This window comes from Scaptodrosophila lebanonensis, unplaced genomic scaffold (genome assembly GCF_003285725.1).
Source record: "Scaptodrosophila lebanonensis strain 11010-0011.00,11010-0021.00 unplaced genomic scaffold, SlebRS2 tig00000061-arrow-pilon, whole genome shotgun sequence".
Taxonomy (NCBI): domain Eukaryota; kingdom Metazoa; phylum Arthropoda; class Insecta; order Diptera; family Drosophilidae; genus Scaptodrosophila; species Scaptodrosophila lebanonensis.
The window spans coordinates 834,721-854,032 of NW_022060554.1; positions in this window are offsets into that span (position 1 = coordinate 834,721).

Below are 19,312 nucleotides of genomic sequence, written 5' to 3' on the forward strand. Positions count from 1 at the left end.
ATTGCGGGGGAGTGGGGGGGTGTATCAGAAAAAATAAACAAACTTGATCTGCCTAGGGCTTATAGGAACCTTGATACCAATTTTGGTTATCCTAGCTCTTGTACTTACTGAGATCCTTGCGCTCATACAGACAGACGGACAGACGGACAGACAGACAGACAGACAGACAGACAGACAGACAGACAGACAGACAGACAGACAGACGGACATGGCTATATCGACTCGTCTTCTCATCCTGATCAAGAATATATATACTTTGTGGGGTCTGCCACGCCTCCTTCTGTGTGTTAGATACATGCGCACAAAACTAGTATAGCCTTTCACCCTTTGGGTACAGGCTATACAAAATAAACTTGACCTGTCTAGGGCTAAGGGGGAACCTGGATACCATGCTTGGTCATTCTAGGTCTTGTACCTTCTGAAATCCTTGCGCTCATACAAACGGACGGACGGACGGACGGACATGGCTACATCGACTCGTCTTGTCACGTTGATCAAGAATATATATACTTTATCGGGTCTGCCATGCCTGACTGAACATTACGCAGACAAATGCGATACACGTACTCTCGAATATCAAATGATAGCGCTTATAAAGGGTAACCAAACAGTGACAGAGTTTTATCAGAAAGTCTAAACCCATTTGTCTTTAATATTGAATAAAAATCTCTTGCATCGAGATGTGCAGAGAATCTTTGGAGTTGTTGAGCAAGTCATATAGGGACAAGGCCTTAGATACTTTCATAAGAGGTGTAAATGGCGACCCCCCTAGATTACTCGGAACTGTAGAACCAGAACAAAGTTAAAAGATACATAGGAGCACCAACTCCACCACCGCTTCCACCGCAAGTGGTCAGACTTACTACCCTCATTTGGCTCATCTGCCATAACAAATAATGCGTCCACAGCATTATCAGAGGGCGCTTCCAAACAATAACTTTTTCAATAATTAGCAACCACCACAACGTCCGTTGGCACCACAACCACAACCAAGGCCAGAGCCTATGGAAGTGGATCAGAGCGTACAATACAAAATAATTAATTATATGACCTAATTTTCAAATAGCCGATAAAAGACCAGGTTTTAATCCAAACCAATGCGGTAAAACACAACGCAATTTTCCCCAAGTTGGTTATTATGTGTGCCAAGTTTCACTATGATAGAATGATTTAACAAGAAGTTATAGCCATAAATATATTTGCTGCTGCAGCATTGCTCAAGCGCTGCCCGCAGCTGTTGTTGATGCTGGTGCTTTCTTAATTTTTTTTATTTTATATAATTATTGTAAACATATGTACAGTTTATTTCAAAGTCGGGACACCAGACTTTAGCATTTTTACTTGTTTTAAACATATATTTTTATAAAATTTATTATTTTATTTAAACTTTTGCATTTCTACACATATTGATATTTTTCATTTACACATATATTGCTATATATTTTACTATTGCATTCTGTCCCTGCTTATATCTCTTGTGTGCATTGAACTCTAGAAATTATTCACCTCCACAACAACAACAAAAAACAAGAGAGAACGCTACAGTCGAGCAAGCTCGACAGTAAAATAGCCTGTACTCTCCAAAAAAAAAGGAAAATTAAAAACAAAAAGTTTTTTATACTCTGTACATGAAATGTACAGAAGTATATTAGGTTTGCGGGAGCTGAAAAATGTAACAGGCAGAAGGAGGCGTGGCAGACCCCACAAAGTATATATATTCTTGATCAGCATGACGAGACGAGTCGATCTAGCCCTGTCTGTCTGCCTGTCCGTCTGTCCGACTGTCCGTCTGTCCGTCCGTATGAACACCTGGATCTCAGAGACTATAAGAGATAGAGACACCAAATTTTGCACAAAGATGCCTTATGTGTGTATTCTATACGAGTTTGTTTTATTTTTTTGATACCCCCCCCCCCCCCCCCACTTCCCCCTATGGGTGTTTTCCTGATTTTCCATTCGTATAATCGCCTATATCTAGGAGACTATAAGACCTAGGAACACCAAATTTTAGTCACAGATGCCTTATGTGAATACGCAGAAAATGTATATTTTGGAATTTCCCTCCCTCCACCTTCTCCACCGCAAATCGCGATTTTCTCTAACTCCCGTAATTCTTGGAATTTCGAACTAAAATACTCCCAGTTGGTTATTATGTGTCCGTATGCCAAGTTTCACTATGATAGACCGATTTAACAAGAAGTTATAGTCATAAATATATTTGCTGCTGCGCTGCGCTGCTCAAGCACTGCCCGCGGCTGTTGATGTTGCTGTTTGGTTGACTGCACACATGTTTACATAGACACGAATAGATGCGCATAGGCATACATACACTCACACAACCGCAATTGCTATGTAAATGTGCAATTATACACCCTTTACGTGAGTTCGAATACCGAGAAAGGTAAAATCGAACAAATTTTTGTTTTTTAATTTCCTTAAGTTTTTTTATTTTCTATAATTATAAAAAAAATAATTATATAAAAATATAGCACAAAGTTGAACAAAAGCAGCAACAACAACAACAGCTGCGGGCAGCGCTGCCGACAGAGCTGCAGGCAGCGCATGAGCAGCGATTTTACTTATGGCTATAACTTTCTTCAGAATTGACCTATCATGGTAAAATTTGGCACACGGACACATTAGTACTAACTGGATGTACCTACCAAAATTAATAAAATTCCGAGAATTACGGAAGTTATAAGAAAAAATACGAATTGCAGGGGAGTGGGGGGTGTATCAGAAAAAATAAACAAACTTGATCTGCCTAGGGCTTATAGGAACCTTGATACCAATTTTGGTTATCCTAGCTCTTGTACTTACTGAAATCCTTGCGCTCATACATACAGACGGACAGACAGACAGACAGACGGACATGGCTATATCGACTCGTCTTCTCATACTGATCAAGAATATATATACTTTGTGGGGTCTGCCATGCCTCCTTCTGTGTGTTATATACATGCGCACAAAACTAGTATAGCCTTTCACCCTTTGGGTACAGGCTATAAAAAATAGCTATGGCAAATCCGAATAATTTGATTTGGCCACCTGTATTTGGTGCAGGATCACAGGCAAACCAGCAGGCAGAAGTATGCATTAAAAGCAATACCACAGCAGATTAGCTTGTAAGATCTAAATACTTTGGTAGCAAGAACCGTGCAGGAAACCATAACACGACTTTTGCCAAATACAGGCACTAGTACACAGCCTTTGGCGGATCAGGTTCTTAATATAGGCGGAGCCAATTTAAACGATCTGGGTAAAATTCCAGATTTTGTTAGAAGCCTTCGAGACTTTTCAGGGCAACAGGGAGAATTTAGCTCTTAGAAGAAAAGTGTAGAACGCATATTGAAGGCTTACACTTCAATACAAGGTACCCCAAAATATTATGGCACCCTGAGCGTGATCAGGAATAAGGCAATAGGACAGATACTGTAATCGAGTAGTACAACACGCCTCTAAACTGGACTGCAATATCAAAATGCCTGACTGAACATTACGCAGACAAATGCGATCATGTACTCTCGAATATCAAATGACAGCGCTTATAAAGGGTAACCAAACAGTGACAGAGTTTTATCAGAAAGTCTAAACCCATTTGTCTTTAATATTGAATAAAATCTCTTGCATCGAGATGTGCAGAGAATCTTTGGAGTTGTTGAGCAAGTCATATAGGGACAAGGCCTTAGATACTTTCATAAGAGGTGTAAATGGCGACCCCCCTAGATTACTCGGAACTGTAGAACCAGAACAAAGTTAAAAGATACATAGGAACACCAACTCTACCACCGCTTCCACCGCAAGTGGTCAGACTTACTACCCTCATTTGGCTCATCTGCCATAACAAATAATGCGTCCATAGCATTATCAGAGGGCGCTTCCAAACAATAACTTTTTCAATAATTAGCAACCACCACAACGTCCGTTTGCACCAAAACCACAACCAAGGCCAGAGCCTATGGAAGTGGATCAGAGCGTACAATTCAAAATAATTAATTATATAAATAGACCTAATTTTCAAATAGCCGTTAAAAGACCAGGTTTTAATCCAAACCAATGCGATAAAACACAACGCAATTTTCATGTAGTAGCAGCAGAAAAGCAGGAATATATTGAAGTCTATTTCTTCCGCTCAGGAAAACCCTGACGAAGAAAGCCTCTCGGAATATGTCCAGAATGTTGAGCAGAACGATAGGGAACAATTGGTTGACTTTACTTACGTTAATTTTTTATAATGACTCACTTTTCGTTGCCATACATATAATGCAGAATGAGCAGCGGAGAGATGATAAAAATTTTGATAGATACAGGTTCGAACAAAAATTATATTCAGTCAAATTTAGTTAAAAAACCAATTCAAAATGAAAATCCGTTCTCAGATAACTCTATAGGAGGTAAAGTACAGATAATACACCACACAATAGCTAACCCTTTCGGACTTAAAGACAGTAACATCAAATTCTACATTTTACCATCGCTAACCTATTTCATGCCATAATAGGAAATGACACTTTTAGAGATTTGAAAGCAGAAATCCATATCCAGGCAAATTATATCAAAATCTGTAATGACTTAAAAATCATCGGTTAAAACAGAAACTCTCGAGAGAGGTCAATAGAAGCACAGAGAGCCAAAATGCGAAACTTGATAGCAAGCTATTCAAACCTATTCTGCAATCCGTATGAGAATTTAACTTTCACCACGAAAGTGGTCGGTGAGATAAGAACACAAAATGAAAACCCAATTTATTCGAGATACTATCCGTATCTAGAATCACTTAAATCCGAAGTTGAGAAACAAATAAAAGAACTTTTAGCCGATGGCATTATTCGACCTTCACGGTCACCATATAATCCTCCTATTTGGGTCGTCCCAAAAAAATGAGATGCCTCTGGACAAAAAAAGTACAGACTGGTTATCGACTATAGGAAATTAACTTCCGTCACCATTGCGGATAGGTACCCTATCCCAGATATCAATGAAGTTCTTGCGCAGTTAGTAAAAAAAACAAGTATTTTTCCGTTTTAGATCTGAAAAGAATCTGACATAGAGTAGACATAATTTTCAGATAATAACGGCAAATATGAATTTTTGAAACTTTGGTAAAAGCCAATATGAAAGTCCAACTCGACAAATGTGAGTTTTTAAAGAAAGAAGTAGAATTTCTCGGATTCATAGTGCCATACTGTAATTCCCAGTACCAAAAATGCTTTAAGATCTACGTTCGTTTTTAGGCTTTTCAGGGTATTATCGCCGATTTATTATAAATTATTCAAAACTGACGAAACCTGTGACAGCCCTTTTAAGAGGGGAAGGTGGACGATCGTCAAGACACGTCTCCAATTGCTCTCAATAGTGCAGCTTTTGATAAGCTAAAACGTTCACTTGCAGCAGAAGAAGTTATGTTGACATACCCTGACTACAGAAAAGGCTTCGAACTGACAACAGGCGCAATTTACTACGCTATACTAGAACTTTAAACCAAACTGAAGAGCATTATGCAACAAACGAAAAAGAAATGTTAGCCTTTATTTGGTGATTGAAAACTTTAAGAAACTATCTATACGGGTCAGCCAAGATAAAAAAATTTCACCGATCACCAACCATTAACTTACGCAATTAGCCACAAAAACCTCAACAAAAAAATGATGAAATGGAAAGCGATATTAGAGGAGTATATAGAGTTAAATTATAAACCTGGCAAAGCGAACGTTGTCGCAGACGCCTGAAGCAGGCCACCACATGCAAAAACTTCTGATCTTAATTCAAAAACAGACACTGTGCACAGTAGCAACAGCTCAGCTCATAAACTTATACAATGGCAAGCGAGCCAGTAAATGTTTTTAAGAATCAAATTTTTCCAGAAATTTGACAGACTTCCCAACTTATCATAGGCATACCATTGTTAAACCATTTGATACTCAGAAATTTATAAACATTCTTAAATCACGTCTCAATCCATCAGTAATAAAAGGCCTACATTGCGAAGAAAGAATTCTTGGCCAAATTCAAGAAATATACCCCATTCACTTTAGTTCATATAAGCTTAGATTCTCTAGTAGAGTTGTAACGGACCTCATTAGTGAAAATGAGCAAGAAAATGCAATCATTAGGGAACATAAACGAGCACATAGAAACAGTGGAGAAAACAAAGAACAGATCATTCAGAAATACTACTTCCCACAGATGCATGCAAAAACAAGTAGAGAAGCTAACGTCGGCTCTCCCGACTTTGAAATACTCTGTACATATGTGTAGAATAATTATACGTGTATGTGTGTGTTTGTGTGTGTCTGTGTATGTCTCGTGTGCCTTAAGAAAGCAGTAACAACAACAACAGCTGCGGGCACTGCTTTGTCTCATGTACATATATGGCTATAGGTAGGTAGGTAGGTAGGTGCGGCAGCCAGAGCTTATGAAAACCCTGACTCACTTAGGCCGTGATTATTTGGCCCGTTGTGGTACCGCGTGGACAAAGTTTGCTTCCCATATCCCGTGGTTGGCTGCATTGTTACACCCATCCGGATGCCCGGATGAATTTAGAAATGTCTATCGGCTTTCTTTTTGCTAGCGCCGACAGATTTGGGAGGAGGCCATCTCCTAGAAAGCGTTGACTGGTCCTATACAAGGCTGGGCAGTCGCAGAAGAGGTTTGAAACTGTTTCCTCCTCTTCTTCGTCCCTGCAACTTCTACAGAAGTCGTTGTGTTGAAGTCCTAGTCTGGAGGCATGGGCGCCCACCAGCCAGTGCCCCGTGATGGCTCTGATTACGGCTGAGCATTGGCTTCTGCTCAGCCTTCAGAGTTCTAAAGTCCATTTCCTATCGCGGATGGGCCACGTTTGACTTGAGATTTTGTAGTGGTTTGTGTCATTGGTCCACATTTGATTTGCAATGAAATCGAAGTGGTTCCGAATGGACAGTTTACAGCTGGCCATCGGTATACCGATGCTCTCCTTCTCTGGAAGGAGGGGAACGGTGGTACCTTCTCTTGACAGTTCGTCGGCTATGCAGTTTCCCTCTATCCCGATGGCCTGGGACCCAAATGAGGTAGACTAAAAACTGTGCTGTCATCTCGTGAAGAGATTTGCGACAGGTCTGCACTGACATCGAGTTCGATGTGATGTTGTCTAGGGATTTTATTGCCGCTTGGCTATGCGAGTATATGCAGATTTCTCTGTCTGTGACTGCGCTTGGCAGTATGAACACAGCTTATTGAATAGCTGTGATTTCGGCCTGGAATACACTGCAGTGATCCGGGAGCCTGAAGACATTTCTGATGCCGAGTTCTTCGCAGAAGACACCTCCGCCTAAGCGGTTGTCCAGCTTAGAACCGTCTGTATATATTTTTATTGAATTTTCGGGGCCTGGAGGGCCAACATTCCATTCATCCCTGGAAGGAATGATTGTGTGAAAGGGAGTATGGAGGTACACCTTTGGGGTACAATAGTCTGTGACTGAGGGGATTATGTCATTTCCTCTGAGGATTTTGGCGTGACCAACACATTCCTCTGACCATTGGTTGGTTTCTCTCATGCGAAGGGCCGCCAACGTGGCGTTCATTTTCCCCATGAGATGTAATCGGAGTATTCCCAGAATCGCATCTAGTGCGTCCCTGGGGTTAGTGCGGAGTGCACCAGAGATCGTTAGTTCAGCTTGCCGCTGAACTTTATTTAGTCTCTGAAGAGACGAATTTATCGTTAGCGATGGCCACCATATAGAGACTCCATAAAGGAGTATGGGTCTGATAATTGCAGTATACAGCCAATGGACCACGTAGGGGACCATGCCCCATTTCAGTCCAATGGCTTTCCTACAGGTGTAGAGTGCGATTGTGGCTTTTCTCACTCTGTCTTCGATATTCAGGTTTCAGTCCAGCTTCCTATCTAGTATCAAGCCTAGATATTTGGCTGAACTGCTGAAGGTTAAAGTTACCCCATTCATTGATGGGGGGTGAAGAGGAGGAATTTTATATTTCCTTGTGAATAGTACCAGCTCTGTTTTGCTGGGGTTTACAGTTAGGCCACTTGACGTCGCTTAAGTAGACAGTATGCTCAGTGCATCGGTCATGCGCTCGCACAAAGTTTGAGGGAATTTTCCCGAGAAGGAGATGGTCACATCATCTGCATAAGCCACCGCGCGGCATCCCCCTATCCCATCAAGGATCGTAGGAGTATGTTGACTGCCACGTTCCATAGGAAGGGTGGGAGGACACCATCCTAAGGCGTTCCGCTACTTATATATCTGGATTTTGTGGATAGCCACAGTGTGGATTTGATGGACCGCCTGGTGAGAAGACAGCTTCTCTACCAGTTGCACAGTGGAGTCGTCCACACCCAGGTCTGTAAATGAGCTGGTAATGGCGTTTGGGGACACATTGTTGAAAGCGCCTTCTATGTCTAGGAATGCGGTTAGTGTGTAAAGTTTGGTACTGAGGGCCTTTTCAATACTTGAAGTAACGGCGTGGAGAGCCGTCTCTGTGGATCTGCCTTTACAGTAGGCATGTTGAGAGCTTGACAGCTCTAAGAGCGAAATCATGCTTCTTAAATGGAGGCCTAGAAGTCTCTCGAACGTCTTTACTTGGAAAGATGAGAGACTTATGGGTCTAAAATCTTTGGGGGTGGTGTGCGAGGCTTTACCCGCTTTGGGTATGAAGATCACTCTTGATATCAGCCAAGCTTTTGGGATTCTCCTCGTAAGGAGGATTTTCTGAAAAATATCTGCCAGCCATCTGATGGCAGTATTCCCTGCGTGGAGTAGCTGTGCCGGAATGATGTTGTCTGGCCCTGCTGATTTATAGGGCTTGAAGCTTTTTATTGCCCAGATATTGTTCTCGGATAATAGATCAGGCAGCTTGAGAGCTGGACTGTTGGTCAGTCTAGTGCTTGTGGAGCTTGGAAAGTGGGTACCTAGAAGCAGCTCGAGAGACTCCTCACTTGAGGTCGTCCAGGTCTTGTCTGGCTTCTGAAGGTATCCCAACTGAGGGGGGGAGTTTTAGAGAGAACTTTTCTTAACCTTGCGGCGTCAGAGGTGTTCTCGATGTCGGAGCAAAACTTTTGTCAACATGAACGTTTCGCCTGTCTGAGTATTTTCGTGTACTCTGACAGGCTCTGCTTGTATGCACACCAGTTTTCTCCCCCTTGGGATCTGGCTGCATTGAACAGTTTCCTGGCTTTTTCCCTTGACTCGCTGACTTGTGAAGTCCACCAGGTAGATTTAAGTTTGCCCCTTGGTTTCCCAATGGGGCACGCTTTTGTAGCGCGGTTTCACATCCTGCCGTGAACTTATTAATTAGGGTCGAAGTGAACTCGACTGAATCTGGACCCTGGGGAGGGTAGTCTGGTAGTAGCCTACTGATATGCTTCGAATATAAGGACCAATTTGTGCGTCTGGGATTCCTAGTCGCGATTGGTCTATCACTATTAAGAGATACCTCGAAATGAATGTATCTATGGTCCGAGAAATAGTGTTCTCCACTTGGAAATGCGGTTATACAGCGCGTCTGAAGCTAGAGTGAGATCAAGAACCTGGCTTCGATTTCTTATCACAAACGTTGGATCTGAGCCAACATTATAGAGCAGTGTGTTAGTAGACAGGATGTAGTGGAAAATTGACTCACCCCGTGCGTTGGTGTCAGTGATGCCCCACTGAGTGGGATGAGCGTTGGCGTCGCATCCTAAGAGCAGATCTATGTTTCTCTGCCTGCTGTCCTCTATGAGCTGTCTCGTCAACAGAGGGGGGGATTGGCTTCCTCATAAGCCATGTAGGCGGAGCATATTCTTATAGGCTTTGGCTTAGCCTCTATGCATGCCGATGTGTTCTAGCCGTCGCTAAAATTACATAGCAAGAAAATATTTATATTTTTCTTGAATAAAATGCAGGTTCGGGTCTTGCCTGTGCTGTTTGCTGTGATCAGCTTGTACTCATTCGTTCGCAATCCAGAAACCTTGCCTCTGCAGACCAAAGGTTCCTGAATGAGAACTACGTCGACATCGTCTTTGCTAAGACGTTGCAGTAGGGCAGCTGCTGCTGCTTTGTAGTGGTGGAGATTAATTTGTAGAAACCTCAAGGGCATCTACATCCATCTCCACCACTGTTCTGTCGGCCTCGTCGTCGTCGAGGATGGAGTCCTCATCATCCTGGCCTAAGGTGGCGAGCCCTCTCACGAGCTCTGACGTCTCAGAGGAATATCCCTCTAGGATATCCTCTTCGTCCGACGCGACCTCCATTCCAGGATTTTCTGGAACGACTGGCTCCGCGTCAACTAGTTCCGCGTTCTCCGTGGTTGGCTTACCACACGCTGTGTCTCCTCTGCAGACTCGTATGGCTCCCGACTTGTAGCCATACCTCGCTAGAACGCCGCTTTTGGCTAGCTCGTCCACAGATTCTTTGTTTATGACTAGGGCGATCTGGCGCGTGGTCCCTTCCGGCTCCTCTACTTTGAGCACACTCCAGTCGTCCGTCTTCAGATCTGGAGAATTTTCAAAATCTTCTCTGGCTTTTCCGGCTTAGCCGATACTCTTACTCTGGCACGTGGTCTACTGGGTATGTCACACCAGTCCACTGATACTAGTTTTGCACCTGGGTACACTTCACCAAGCACTGCTATTGATTTTTTATACGCTTCGGCCGACCACTTGTCGTGACAAGCGATGGCCTTGACTCTGCCCTGATGCCAGCCTGCATCATCGCAAATCGGTGATGGTCCTCCATTTGAGACCAGGTCCATCAGAAAACGACCCTGCAGCTCGTTTTCGCCTCCTGCCCATCAGTGTCTTGGGATAAGACCATCAGTGCTGCCCATGTCTAGGACACCAATGAGGATCTTATCCTTTGCCACTTCTGCGAAGGTTCGATGCAGAGTTTGCGGAGGCCGTGTTCGCTGGTTGTGGCGGCGTGTCTTCTTACCGGAGCTGGCTTGAAATCCGGTAAAATTTTCTTTGCCCATTCTACCATCTTCCGACCATCGGGTGACGACTCGGGGGCAGAATGGTTCTTTTGCAGTATGTCTGCTGCGCGTCTCTTGTCTAGAAACGTCGTTTTTGTTTTTGGTGGTGGCATCGCCGAAGTGCCTGGGTTTGCAGAGTTACCAGCAATATCACCTTCGACTGCTGGGTTAGCAGCTTGGCTTAGCTGCTTCGCCTACGAGGTGGAGGGTGTCTGATGCTCTCCAGATTTTGAGACAACCGATTGGCTGGTCGGATTGTCTCCACCTGCACTGGCAGCAATGGGATGGGACCTGTTGGGAGTTCCCATCCTGGTGACAGTCAAGTCTATGACCGTTTGGTTTGAGGGATTAGAAATCCCGCCCGGCTTATGGCGTGATCCGGTCTCAGTGTTTTTGTTAATTTTGTTAGGTTTTGTTTTTTTAATCGGTTGTATATTTGGTCCCACGGGAAGTTTGACTTAAAACTGGAGGTCGGCAGGTATCCAGAGTTCGCATAGTAGAGGTTGAGCACCCCCTCAGCCACTCATCCATCAGCCTACGCTGTTCCGCCTTGGATTGGGGAAAGTTTATAGTGTTTTCAGCTCTCGCCCGACTACCATTAGTCAGCACCACGAGGTGCCTGCTTCCAGCCGCCCTCGCGATCACGTTGATCCCCTTGTGATACCCATTGGCTGACGGCCTATATATGGCTATAACTTCCTGTTAAATCAGCCTATTATTATGAAACTTGGTATTTGGATTTATAATTACTAAGTGGCTTGCGTGGGAGAAGGGGGAGGGAGGGAAATTCCAAAATACACATTTTTTGCGTATTCACAAAAGGCATATTGGACTAACATTTGGTGTTCCTAAGTCTGATAGTCTCCGAGATATAGACGATTATACGAATGGAAAATCGGGAAAACCCCCATAGGGGAGAAGTGGGGGTGGAAATCAAGAAAATAAAACATACTTGCACAGCGTACACACATAAGCCATCTTTGTGCAAAACTTGGTGTCTCTATCTCTTATAGTCTCTAAGATCCAGGAGTTCATACGGACGGACAGACAGATAGATAGACGGACAGACAGACAAGGCTAGATCGATTCGTCTTGACACGCTGATCAAGAATATATATACTTTATGGGGTCTGCCACGCCTCCCTCTGCCTGTTACATTTTTCAGTTCGCGCAATCCTAGTATACTCTTGTACATTTCATGTACAGAGTATAAAAATAGTCAAAGTTTGCAAAGAACAAAAATACGAAAGACATCCCAATGAACCAATACTTCATAGCACACCACTACCACAATACCCAGGTCATATTGTTCATATAGATGTATTTCTCACTCACAAACAGGTAATTTTAACACCCATTGACAAGTATTCCAAGTATGCACGTGCAAAGATAGTCAATTCTAGAGCAGCTCAAGATATTAAATCATAGGCAGTGACTATGACTACCGGACAAGTAAAGGTACAAAACGGAACATACAGACTCATACACCTTGTTAACCTGGACTACTACCAAGCTACAGTAAATACAATTAATACAATGATTCGAGCGCAGCAACGATTAAGCAGCACGATCCGGTACTCTCTTTTATAAAAGGAAAATTATTAAAGACTGAAAACTTACTCAATAAACTCGTAGTAAAACATAAACTAAAAAGGCACATAGATATTTTAAGTACAGCTTGGAAGTAGATAGCAGGCTCTCCTGATTTTGGAGACCTTCAAATAGAAAAGAAAAAATTAACAATGCACTACAAAATAACAATAACCAGGTAATAATAAACAGACTCATAATAGAAAAAATTAACAACTTAACATACACCACTCAGCAACTAGCTAACAGTTTAGGGTTTGATCGAAATGCGCAAAGAGAAATGAGCATGATCTTAATGTACCAGACTCAAATGCTAAAGGAAGAAAACAATTCCTATATTCTTAGCGATGAGTAAATAAATAAGATTAAAGAAGTACCCTGACACACTTAGCCCCTGAAGATTGGCCCATTCCCAGTTTCCCGTGGTTAACTGCGTATCTTCGCTTAAAAAATGTCCCCGGTTTCTTTTCAGATAGTTCCGATAAGTCCGGGAAAGTGCTAGCCCCTAGAAAACGCTGTCTCGTCCTTAATAAGGCTGGACAATCGCAGAAAAGGTGGGTAACAGTTTCCTCCTCTTCTACGTCTTTACAACTTCTGGGTGCCGACCAGCCAGTGCCCAGTGTCTCTTATTGTGGTTGAGCATTGGATTCTGCTTAAATTGCAGAGGTCTGAGGAGCGTTTTTTGTGGCGAATTGGCCACGTTAGACGCGTAATTCTAGAGTCCGAACCGTAGGTCCACATTTGATCTGCTACATTTGATCTGCTGCTGAGAATTGCAGTCTGAGAAGAGCTTCCTTTATGGCTAGAATTTCTGCCTGGAACACACTATAGTGGTCCGGAAGTCTGAACGATTTTTTGATACCTAGTTCTTCACAGGTGGAGTATTCGTTTCCTCATACGCCATATACGTCGATCATACTCTCAGAGGCTTTGGCTTTGCCTCTATGCATGCCGATGTGTTGTCGCCATCGATAAAATTGGGTATCAGAAAAATATTTATGTTTTTCTTTGTTAGAATGCAGGTGCGGGTCTTGCCTTTGTTTACTGGTACAGTTAGCTTGTACTCTTTCGTCCTCAACCCAGAAACTTTGCCTCTACAGATCCAAGGTTCCTGGATGAGAACTACATCGACTTTGCCTTGGCTTAGACGAAGTTGTAGAGCAGCAGATGCTGCTTTGCAGTTGTTGGCGTGGGGGCGATGGGGATAAATTTTCAAAATCCCAAAAGCGAGAAATAAGATATCGGTAACTCAATTTTCAGTGGTACGTGCACTTGTACTTATATTCATTTGCAATCATGTACTAACTTAACCTAATTACATTTGTATAGTCTTCACTAACGTGTGTAGGAGAGAGGAGACTGACATCAGCAGTGCTCTGCTAGCAGATGTTGCTAGCCTACGACGAGTGCTGCTAGCAGAGCGTTGCCACTTCAACAGCAGTGGTGGAGATTAATTTGCAGAAACCTCAGAGGCATCTACATCCATACCCACCACTCTCTTGTCGGGGTCCTCATCGTCCAGGATGGAATCGTCATCCTCTTGGCCGAGCGTAGCGAGCCCTCTAGTAAGCTCTGATGTCTCGGAGGAATACCCTTCTAGCATATCCTCCTCTTCTTCAGACGCCACTTCCGTGTCTAGAACGACTGGTTCCGCGTCCACTAATTCGGCAGCGTCTTGAGTGGTGGTCTTGCCACTCGCTGCGTCGGATAGGTAGACCCATATGGCTACGGATTTGTAGCCAAACCTGGCCAGCCCACCGTTCCTGGTCAGCTCATCTGCCGACTCTTTGCTTATTGTGAGTACGATCTGGCGTGTGGAACCTTCTGCCTCCTCTATCTTGACCACACTCCAGTCGTACGTTTTCAGTTGCGGGTTACAGATCTGAAGTAACTTCAGGATCTCTTCCGGTTTCTCCGGTTTGGCCGACACCCTGGCTCGAGGTCTGTTGGGTACGTCGCACCAGTTTACCGCAATTAACTTAGCGGTGCCTAGTGCCGCTCCTAGTGCCGCTATGGACTTTTTGTAGGCTTCGGCCGACCGCTTGTCATGGCAAGCGATGGCCTTTATTCTGTGCCTTGGGATAAGACCCTCCTTGTTGCTCATGTCTAGGACACCAATGAGGATCTTATCCTTCGCCACTTCTGCAAAAGTTCGGTGTAGGAGCTGTGGTCGCGTTCGCTTCGCTGGCTGTGGCGGCGTTTCTTCTGCCGACCTCTGCCTTTTTCGACCATCTGGTGACGTCGCCGGAATGGTGTGGTGCTTCTGCAGTATGGTTGCTGCGCGTTTCTTGTCTTGAAACTTTGTCCCGGGCTTTGGTGGCATCATCGCCGAAGTGCCTGGCTCTGCAGATTTGCCAGCCACCTCCACTCCGATTTCTGGTTTGGCAGCTTGGCTTAGCTTCTTCGCCTTCGAAGTAGAGGGGGTCTGACTATCTACAGATTCTGAGACAACCGATTGGCATGTCGGATTGGCTCCACCTGCACTGACAGCGATGGAATGAGAGCTGGAGGCTCCCATCTTATTTACGGTCAAGTCTATGATCGTTTGAAAAGAGGGATTTGTAGTTCCGTCCGGCTCATGGCGAGTTCCGGTCTCAGTTATTGTTTTTGTTTTTAAATTTTTTAGAGTTTTTCATTATTTTGATTCCCACGAGTAGTCGGGAAGGGGTGGTCACCCGTGGCATAGCCCGGTTACCGCGGGAAGCCTGAGTTTAAACTGGAGGTCGGCAGGTATCCAGAGTTCGCATAGCTCCGATAAAGCTAAGATAGCTTAAGTTAGTTTAGTTTTGAGCTTGCATTTAAAAAATAAACAGTTGACTTATGCCAAGATAAAGAATATCTATTTTTTTTATGACTCATAACTAAAATAAGCTTAATTTGTATGTATGTGGGTTTTACACAAATGTAGTTTATTTAATTTATTTAACGGTAATATTAGTATTTAAGTATATGTTTACAAAAGCTTTACTTTAGTTTATTGAATGAAATATGTACACAAACACGATCAACCACAAAACTCAACTCGACGCCTTAGCGGACGTAACACGACCTTCTCCCTTGAACGACGTATCACAAGTGCCTTTCGCTTGTGTAGACTATCTTATCGAATAGTAATATCGATAACCCTTCCCATATTACACTGTACACTACAACTATCATCTCTTACATTCGGCCTTCCTGATCCTTTGTTCATCCCGAACAATTCCCAGTTTTTCATAAACTCTGCCGCTGTTGTAGTACAGTTCGGTCTATCCTGTTTGCCTACCTTCTGTACCTTTTCTTTTTTTTCTTTCTGGATCTGTTCGATATTTCCTTGTGCTATTTTTTTTATTTCTTCACGATCTTCCTCATTATATATTTATCCTTTGTTTTCATATATACTCCAATGAGTATTTTAAACGGCGTATATTTTGTGCTTCGTGGTGCTGTATTATTTAATATTTGCTGCACCCTATCTACCTGTGTATACCAATTTTCTGGATTATTTTGGCTTAATTTGTTTAACATGGGTATGACGATTTTATGTACACGTTCCAATTGACCGTTTCCTCGTGGCATACCGGTTGCTATATGTAGAAGTTGAATTCCCTCGTCAATGCAATATTCAGAAAACGTATTTGAAGTAAAGGCGGACCCTCTGTCTGTAACAATACGCCTGGGATTCCCGAATACCGATGCTTGTTTTTTCAGCCTATCCCGAACATCCTCTGTTCCTGTTGATTTTGTAGGGTGGAGTGATGATAATTTTTTTCGTGTCCGTAAGAGGACCAAAATGATCAATATGAAAAGTTCCTAGTGTAGTGTGCATACATAAGGAGTACACACTGTACGCAGTGCACTCTTAAGAACATACACTGTAACACTTTATTGCAGTGAATAAATTAATTCAAAAAGCCAAGCATAATTCGGACGCGATGTAATATGATCGCACATGCATTGGGCGACATAAGTGCAGCGTCAGTGCAACTAGTGTCAGCCACCTCAAGTGCACATAACATTCTCCCTCGCGCTCTCGCTGCCAACAGCGCTGAGTACAAATACATAAGTAAAATACATAATGCGGCCGCTCCGCTGCCGGCGTCTCTGGCAGCGCAGCTACGAGGCCTTAGCTAAGTTCACTTTAAGTAAAATGTAAGAAGTCAGTATAAGTTCAAGTTTTAAGTTTGAGTGTCGTAAATAAAATAAAGAAGAATAAAAACTCATAATGGAAACAACGTATATTATTACATGGCGACCATGACAGCTGCAATCTTCGCATAGAGAATTTGGAGTGGATCTGGATGTAGATGTGGATTGTAAAAATATTACAAAAGTGATAACGAGAATGCTAGCCAATCATACTAGCATTATAGACTTTGACGTGAAGCAGGACAGGATGAAAAGGATCTGGATGGAGGAAAAATACTGAGTGAGTAGAGTGCGTGAGTTATGGGTAAACGCGGAGGTGTGCACAATAAAATTAATAAGAGAATAGCACATTTAAAGTGGCTTTTATTCTCAACTGCAACACCACCCGCGACTATTGACTTGACTATTTAAAGTCAATAAGCAAAAATGCGAAACCCGACTCCGCAACTCGCTCCACTCGTATTGAAAATATAAATAAACGTGAATTAATTTTACCTCCTTCACCCAAGCAACTGCCAAAGAACGCAAAAAGCTGCCCAACGGACTGCGAGGGACCATTGTACACCCCACACTGCGAGTACACGTGCCGCCACTGCACGATACGCAATTAGGAGCAGTAAGTGTGAAAGGCATAGGACCGCCTTTTGCACCACCGCTGGAAAAACGCCGACGACAACTGTAAGTGCGGGAGGCAGGCCGCCCCTTGCACCAACGAGGGAGCATCAGCGTGCCACACCGGCGACGCCCAGCTGATGCGGGAATACACCACATCAAATAGCGACAAGTGCGGGAGGCAAACCACCACCAGCGACAACGAGGGAGCATCAGCGTGCCACACCGGCGACGTCCAGCTGATGCGGACGCCACAAGACGACAATCCCAAAAAGGGACACCAGAGGAAAATTTAATGATTAAGCAAAGATAAAAACTTATAATGCAAAATTTGTAATGCATATTTAAGTTAAAATATATATATGTAAGAAAAATTGTAAAAAATAGCCAATAAGAAAATTGTAAAATAATTAATAAGGAAAATTGTAAAATTGAGCGGAACCTTTTCTGCCCGATTAGAAGTACAGCCCGTAAAGCTGTACGAACAAATAGGCAGGAAAATTGTCAATCTTTTAATAGTATGAATGAGGAGCAATAGTATAAGTAAGATAGATCAGATAGAAATATATAAGCCATATAAAAGTGGCATAGTTACCGATAAAATAAGTAATATACCCAAAATGGGTTTGATAGACACTAAGGTAGTAGATTCCACTGCAGGAATTGTCAATAAGGTGGAATCACAGAAAGTAGATGTAGAAATGATAAATATCCTGTTGGTAGTAATCGTTGTGTTAATGAGTGCGAATTTGTTTTTTAAGCTGTATAAGCTACACAATAAATGCCTAAAAAAAAGAATTCTGAGTAAGGCAAATGACTTAGATAAAATATAAAAAAATATACAGCGATTACTGCCAGCAGTAAAAAAAAAAATTAATAAATAAATATAAATAAAAAAAGGACATTTTTCACCAATGTAAAATTATAATATCAGGTATGCCCAAGAGTGGAAAGAAATCCACACCTAGGTAGAATCATCAACCACTATGCACAATGGGTAGATGACCAGGACAATAGATTTAAACAGTAAATAATAATTATGAAATATAGGAATAGAATAGAAGAACCATAAATAAATAAAAATTAATAAATAATTAATAAAAACATAAAAATTAAAAGTAAAAAAAAAGAAAGGGTGTTCAACTTAATTAGCTAGGAGTCCAATGAAAAAAATTCTTGCTGAGCATCAAATTATCCATAACACATGGACTGGAATGCTATATGCGGGAGAGTGCAAGAGCTGAGAGCTGAATTTGATAAATCATACAAAAGCCTCACTTAAAATAGGCCAATACAGATTGGTACATTGAATAAGCACACCATCAAATTGGTGCATTATTATAACGAGATCCGAGAGATATTCCTAGAAAACAAACCTAGGCTCACGGATCTCCATTGGACTCAGGCTTCAGACGTTGTCAAACGTCTAAGAGAACAGCTGCTCGCTGTTAGAGAAAGACATGGCTTGGATATACACTTGCCAAATGTCATAAGTAGCGCGGCGACATATATAGCTGTGGACGAAGATGAAGTAATGTCTATAAGTCCCAGGTCAAAATCGCCAAATACGGCATATGTCAGCATAATTTCGGAAGAAGATTCCAAAAGCGGACTTACTCCCAATAACAGCCCCGCAAGAAGCGAACCGGCTGACAGCCTCAACGCAATAGTAAACAGCCCGCAGTTGCGAAAAATGTCGCAGACACAGATACAATTCTTAAAAACGGCGTCATCTCTGATACCGGAGTTTGATGGCAAAGCCGAAAATTTGAGAAGCTTCTTGGACGCGTTGCGGTTGGTGGACTCAATTAAAGAGACACACGAGTCAACGGCAGTCCAATTAATAAAAACAAAGCTCAAAGGCAACGCACGCAATTTAATTAGCACTGAGAACTCAATTGCTGAAATTGTTTGCAAACTTTCTGCCACTGTAAAAGGTGACTCAGTTGAGGTTATTACAGCCAAACTGATGAACCTTCAACAGAAGAGCAAGACGGCTAATCAGTATACCCAAGAGGTAGAAAAACTGACAAAGTCT